This window comes from Poromitra crassiceps, assembly GCF_964638095.1.
Source record: "Poromitra crassiceps genome assembly, chromosome: 29".
In the NCBI taxonomy this organism is placed as follows: Eukaryota; Metazoa; Chordata; class Actinopteri; order Beryciformes; family Melamphaidae; genus Poromitra; species Poromitra crassiceps.
In genome coordinates this window covers 12,537,061-12,544,560 of record NC_139641.1, presented here as the reverse complement: position 1 = coordinate 12,544,560, position 7,500 = coordinate 12,537,061, and the positions used below count along the sequence as shown (strand labels likewise).

Genomic DNA, 7,500 nt, shown 5'->3' with positions numbered 1-7,500 from the left:
AGGTGCGACTGGACAGGACGCTTTTCACAGACGGGCACAGTAGTCGGAGCGAGGCGAGTGTCTCTCAGGGCTACTCAGGGCAGAGCTGCAGATCTCTCCTTCTCCTCCGCGCATTCAGTCTGTCCAAAATCATTACCGATATAATCTCAGTAGGAGGGATGCAGGGAAATGATAGTAGCCGATGTGTTTAGAGAAGCTTTGTCACGTTGTCACGTCGTAGTATAGCGTTATATTTTACATGTGCGCTAAACTGCGACCATATTTGTTTGCGGAAATATCAGACTGCTCTCTCTACTCAGAGCACAGAGAGCTCTGCTCTGCTGCGCGCGCCCGCGGAGCTTGGAGCTAGTGCATGAGGTTTACAGTAGGACTCTCTCCCGCCTGGCTGGGCTGGAGACAGCTGCTTCCAACTCGGACTGATAATATATACATCATCATTCGAGCTTATTCAGGTAAGATATTAATAAAGTAGTGACACATTCAGCGGGAAACTAACTATAATTAAGACATGTGCCAACTTTGACGACGTTTGGTTCAGTATTTTAAGAGCAAACTTCAATAGGAATAGGCTTGGAGTTCTGAGGAGCCGAAAGGGTACAGGGGGGGTAGGGGAGTAATTATCTTGAAATCCCATAGTCTTTGGGGGCACTGTGACGTCAGTGTGCCCCTAATCTCCCATTCATTTGAGAAAAAAAAAAAAAAGCAGTCTTTGACCCTAAGAGGGCGCTTATGCCAGGTATGCTGCTGAAAAATGATACAAATGGTAAAATGGCAACAGTTTGGTGTCAAATGTGGAAATTCTGACCAGAATTCTTCACACATCACCCCCAAAGTCATATATATTGGTTAAAAGCTGAAAAAAAGTGTTTTGGAGGTAAGTCCTCCTTTAAGTTAGTTAGGTTAAGTACATACATAAGTGCCTGGGTAGCGAGCAGACGGCGGTATTTGACAATTTAGCAGCTAAATCATAGATTATTGAAAGATATTCCATATTCCAGACTGAAATGCTATAACAGAAGTATTGGCCAGAATGACATGAACATTTGGACACTTATTCAGCGGGTATCTTGCATGTTGCGTTCAGGTGCACTGTAAAAAAAAATATATATATATATATAACATCTTATTGTGGCGGTCAAAATCCTTTTGTGGCGGTGCGCCATAAACTCCTTTATGTATGGGAAACACTGGTGTGTGTGTTCCTACACTCGTGTGTTTGCAGGAAGTGTGTGTGTGCCTCTTGAGTAGGAGTGTGTGTGTTCCTACACAGGAAGTGTGTGTGTGCCTCTTGAGTAGGAGTGTGTGTGTTCCTACACAGGAAGTGTGTGTGTGCCTCTTGAGTAGGAGTGTGTGTGTTCCTACACAGGAAGTGTGTGTGTGCCTCTTGAGTAGGAGTGTGTGTGTTCCTACACAGGAAGTGTGTGTGTGCCTCTTGAGTAGGAGTGTGTGTGTTCCTACACAGGAAGTGTGTGTGTTCCTACACAGGAAGTGTGTGTGTTCCTACACAGGAAGTGTGTGTGTTCCTACACAGGAAGTGTGTGTGTTCCTACACAGGAAGTGTGTGTGTGCCTCTTGAGTAGGAGTGTGTGTGTTCCTACACAGGAAGTGTGTGTGTTCCTACACAGGAAGTGTGTGTGTTCCTACACAGGAAGTGTGTGTGTTCCTACACAGGAAGTGTGTGTGTTCCTACACAGGAAGTGTGTGTGTGCCTCTTGAGTAGGAGTGTGTGTGTTCCTACACAGGAAGTGTGTGTGTTCCTACACAGGAAGTGTGTGTGTTCCTACACAGGAAGGTGTGTGTTCCTACACAGGAAGTGTGTGTGTGCCTCTTGAGTAGGAGTGTGTGTGTGTGTGTGTTTGCAGGAAGTGTGTGTGTGCCTCTTGAGTAGGAGTGTGTGTGTGTGTGTGTGTGTGTGTGTGTGTGTGTGTTCCTACACTCGTGTGTTTGCGTGTTTGAGAAGTTGTGTCTGACAGAATCAGTGTCTGATGTGTATTTGAGAGACTGGAAGTTGTGCCTGATGCATCTTTCCAAATGGAGCCACTGGAGATACTGTATGTGCTGTATACAGGGTTGCCAGATACAGTTAACGGTTTCCAGCCCAAAGACTGTTCAAAAACCAGCAAAACGCACACGAGACTGCCCAAACAAGTGCAGGTCTATGGCAACAGGCGGCTCTATAAACCCAAGCCCATCAAGAACACTTGATTTTTCTCAATATAGTATATTCTATGTGAATATTAACACGTTAACTGCCAGCGACGTATGCATACGTCAAAAAAAATCCAGCGCTTACACTGCCAAGGACGTATGGATACGTCAAAAAAATCGTTTTTTTTTTTTGACGGTGGGCGTTGATCAATCCCTTTACGTCTCCTGTACAATTATTGGAGGTATTGAATGTGTATAATCTATTTTACCGACCCACTAAGTGTTGACAGTGCTCCCCCAGACGAGCGAAATCAAAGAAAAAGGGAGCAAGCCATTCAAGGAAATGGGCGATTTTACAGTATTACATTCTCATGAAAATGGTTGGGGGAAAACGCTCTCGTTTTCACGCTGATTGCTGGCGATGCGGGATTGCAAATTTACATAATACATTACAGGTGGAACACACTTTGAAACACGCAGCATAAATATGACCAGATCGCAAAAGCTTCTCTCAACCAAAACTCCCAAGAAGCGAGCGAGTCCATGCCGACTTCCTCAAACAGCAGCCTGCAGACAGGCACAGGAGAGCAGCAAAAGCACTGAGACTGTGACGGCCGCTGCAACCCAAGAAGAGGGAGGAGTTGAAGCAACTCTGCCTCTCGCTCTCCTCCCTCTCTCTCTCTCTCTCTCTCGCTCTCTCTCTCTCCCTCCCTCCCTCTCTCTCTCTCTCTCTCTCTCTCCCTCTCCCCCTCTCACTAGGATTAAACCTAGTGCGTCTCCCTCCCGAGAGGGAGGGAGAGAGAGAGAGAGGGAGGGAGAGCGAGAGGGAGGGAGAGAGAGAGAGAGAGAGAGAGAGGGAGGGAGAGCGAGGGGAAGGGAGAGAGAGAGAGAGAGAGAGAGCGAGAGGGGGAGGGAGAGAGAGAGAGAGAGAGAGCCAAAAATGAATGGTTAAAGTGACAGCTCTATCGAATTTCACAAAAAGCCGTTTATCTCTGAATATTTGTTCTGATGCTAAAACCATGCTGTATTCAACTGATAATGCTTACATAACTACTAACTCTACAAACTAACTCTTTTAGACAGAGAAAGTACACATTCTATTAGTACTTTTGAGATATTGTATGTTCACAAACTCCAAGCAGAAAATAATCCTCGGCGCTTGTAAAATGAGCCACAATCCTCAAAAAAACGGCTTGGCAGAAGCTACCTACAGCAAGAAAAAAACGGCTGGCAGTCAATGTGTTAATCATACAAAAACACAATATTGTCTTGTACAGACAAGCCCCATTCAACAACTTTTCCAAGTTTTGCTATTGGAGTAACGGCGCCCTCTGGGTGCAATAGTATCGGCATCGAATCGATATCATCCTTCAGAGTAAAAAAAAATCACAAAAATCTAATTTCTTTAGTTTTTCACACTTTTTCAGATCAAAAGTTCATTTTTCAAGATTTGACGTCACCTAGTACTATCAAATGTCTACCCCATTTCAACCAATCATATCACGACATGCAGCTGTCAATCAAATCTTAATTTCAGGATAATTTTCTCTTCCAAATGAAGTAGAAAATGGTGCCTAGTGCCTGTCATCTGGCAGAATTCCTATCCCATAAACTAACTAGTAACTTGGCCAATTGTTAGAAACATGAACAAAAAACAATAACTATAATCTCTAAGAATGCAAAGAAATGTAACTGGCTCGTTAAAACACGCATTCCAGGAATATCGTATTTACAGAAATAGCGTAAAAGGCGCGCGCTTGAGAGCGTGGTAGTCAGGGGTCGCCCCTCGGAGATTTCAGGCGGGCGGGCAGCACCCATGCATCGGATTGTCCGCTCGCTCCGCACGAAGCAAGTGGCTCCCTGGTACTCTGCGGATCCCACTCGCGTAGCACGACAACACGCTGAATCCCACTCGATTTGGGGGTGGAACACGCCATGATTGGCCAATGCCAAAGCCAGTTGACAGAATTGTCAAATCAAATCATCGACACGTATATGGTCCGCCTCTCAATTTGTTTTCAGTCTCCGACGCTCGTGCTATTGCATTCGCCTCCGGTTCACTTCAACTTTAAGGTGAAAAAGTTACTGATTGGGGCTTTAATACTAGTGTTTTAATCAATGCCCACTGCCTCTGTCAGAGCTGCTGTCACAGCAATGAAACATGAAAAAACAGAAAGCAGATGGCTGTGCGATATGGCAAAACAACTGTGTTCGATTTACAGGTACAAATGACGCAGCTTCGACAATAGTCAAGTCACTAGCAAGGACCACGCCACAACAATATATCGTTTAAAAAGGTTTAATGGAGATTGAAATGTGTATGTGTTGGAGTGTAAGTGAAGGTGCATGAGGAGTGATGTCATCGGTGGTCATCTAGCTGGTCTGGGAGGATGTGCAGAAGACCGGGCGGAGTGAGACTCAGAGTGGGGGGGTCCCGTCTCTGGCGTGTTCCTGCCCGAGCTGATCAGAGACCCCCCAGACAGAACCTAGATGAACAGAGAGAGACGAGCTGATCAGAGACCCCCCAGACAGAACCTAGATGAGACACAGAGAGACGTGGGAGAGGTATCTGCACCAGATGGAAGTAGGGATGAGATAGGAAGATGCATGCAAGAGGGGAAGGGAGGGTGGGTGGAGAGATCTGAGACGAACAGGAGGGCAGAATGAGTTTACCAGGTATAAGTAAGCTTGTCAGGTGATTAGAGGAGAGGTTACTGGTTAGAGGAGTGGTTAGAGGTTAGAGGAGTGGTTAGTGGTTAGAGGAGTGGTTAGTGGTTAGAGGAGTGGTTAGAGGAGTGGTTAGAGGAGTGGTTAGTGGTTAGAGGAGTGGTTAGAGGAGTGGTTAGTGGTTAGAGGAGTGGTTAGTGGTTAGAGGAGTGGTTAGTGATTGGAGGAGTGGTTAGAGGAGTGGTTAGTGATTGGAGGAGTGGTTAGAGGAGTGGTTAGAGGTTAGAGGAGTGGTTGAGGCGTGGCCCTGCTCCTGAACCTAAGTTAACACATTAACTTCCATTTATTGGCAGCGCCGAGGTTGTGGGGGGCCCCCAAATCAAATTTTGCTTAGGGCCCCATAAAGGCTTGGGCCGGCACTACCCCCAAGCCCCCAGGAATAGCGCTGGGCTGTGAAGCCATTTGAACATGGTGGCGAAGCTCTGTATTGCAAGTCACGTGACGCCATGCAGCCCAGAAAAGAAAATTCCCATCCACTTTGCATGGGGACCCCGGCAGCTGTTAAACCCAGGGGGATTTTTTTCCGGGTGTCACTCAAAGTATAAAACGACTCTTTTAACACATTCAGTGCCAGCGACGCCATATGGCGTCATTAGAAATTTACCGTACAGTGCCAGCGACGCCAAATGGCGTCATAACTCGATTTTTTTTTTTTGACGGGGGGGGTGTCGATCTATGCCTCTTACATCGCCTCTTACAATATTCAGAGGTATTGAATGTGTCTAACCTATTTTACAGAACCCTTAGGTGGCGACAGCGCTCTCCAGATGAGAGAACGTGGAGTGAAACACACAGAAGAAGTCATTGGGGGGAAGGAAATCGCATCGCATCCGTCCGTATGCAGCGGCTTCATTGAAGCAACGTTTAGCTGTGCCCCTGCAGCAGCCAATCTGCTATCACAATTGAGCACCTCGATGTCCGCTGCAACAGCCTCCGTGTCCGCTGCAACACATGATCAGCCGTGGATTTGTTATTATTCTCAACTCGAAGCATGGGAGCTGGTACACGCGGCTGTAAAAAAGCAGGATCTAGCAGACTTTTTCAGTGCTGAGCACAGGCAGAGAGAACGAGAAAACAGCAGAGCAGAGAGACACTCCTCCCACAACGGGGGGGGGGGGAGGAGGAGGGGGGGGAGGTGGGCACGCAGAGCCAAGTACACAACACAGACCCAGACAGCAGGACAGGGTTGGCAAACGCAAGCCAGAATATCCGATGCCCACCAGCAGCAAAAGATCAGCAAGAAGCTGCAACCAGCAGCGCATGCAGGCGCCAGCGCTGCTGGTTTCAGCTAAAAATATTATTCTTCCAAACAAAATTCCCTTGCCTTCACTGTTTTATTGAAGGAAATTATTTTTGAGGTGTGACTACATCAGAAAATTAGCTTCAGAGTCAGTGATGTGCTTGAAATGTTTAATTTCACAAAAGGCTCATTATCTCAGCTCGTAGAAAAAAAGCTCTTTTTTTCGTTCAATCAAGCTATCTTCTCCGGCTCATAACTAAAGAACGGAAAATGGGATCAATAAACTTTTTTTTGCAGGTGATAGAAGAGAGTCTCATCGTTATTTGTGCGTGTTCAGTGTTTACATAGTAATTATTAAAGAAATTATATGACTGTTTTAAAATGCATTGCGGCCTATGTGGCACAGCAAGCAACCTTTTGCCCAAGGGCCGTGGCACTGAAAGTGTTAATGATCAAATAATTGTTTATGGGGCATTTTTTCTTCAGAAGCCACTAAGAGCCGTATACGGGTGTATTTTCTTCATCTACATCTACATCCATGGGTGGGAGGGGTGGGAGACGTCATGGAACACGTCATGGCACACATGTGCACTTCGCCTTGGGCCGCATGGTCAGGAAGTAAAACCAGGAAGTAAAACCAGGAAGAAAAAGCCCCCATGATGGCTTCATGCGCCAGTGAGCAGCCTCCGTCCGAACGCATGGGTGGGCGTGGCTCGTCCCCTATCCAGTTATTTTAATACATCCATGACTACCCCCCTTCCCCACACACACACACACACACACATTGGAACCCAGAACAGCCCAAATGGCGGAAACCAGCCCAATCTGGCAACCCTGGCTATTATATCAAGGAGGGAAGGTGCTATTACAAAAATGTCTCCTTCCTCGGAGTGATTCAGCTGCATGTCTATGCTCAGGTAAATCTGTCTCCCAGCTGGAGAGAAACCGTGTAGGTGCTCGTAACTGCTCCGTGGAAAACAATTGAAACCCCCGGTAAGCAGCAGTCAGTTTCTCTAATCGCTTTAAAAGTTGTAAAAAAAAAAAAAAGAAACGAAAACCCCAAATCTCTCCGCTCGCTCGCCCAAAAACAAACGGAGGCGGCAAAGCGATGTTGGTTCTGCGAAAGTGTGCGGTGATTCGTCACTTTGTGATGGGGGGGGGATATGAGGAAATGCAATAAAAGGCGGAGGAGACGATGTGATTTGAATAGATTTCAGAGGAAGTGGGTCCTCTGGGGGGAGAGAGCGGTGGATGAGTAAGCAGTGTCCCCGGGGAGCGAATTAAAACTTTACTTTTGGTCACGGCGCCCCACCCCCCTCCCTCCTCCTCCCCCCGCAGTGCCTTTCGCTTATCGCCCCTGCATGTGTGTGACTGTGTGCGTGTGC

The 7,500-nt window shown here is 46.8% G+C and overlaps 1 protein-coding gene across 1 annotated transcript in view; it reads left to right on the top strand.

Annotated features, from left to right (window-relative positions):
• LOC310800060 (enoyl-CoA delta isomerase 1, mitochondrial-like) overlaps positions 1 to 7,500 on the top strand; it is a gene marked incomplete at its 5' end in the record, with an annotated part of 28,230 nt that overhangs the window by 17,300 nt on the left and 3,430 nt on the right. The window lies entirely within an intron of this gene.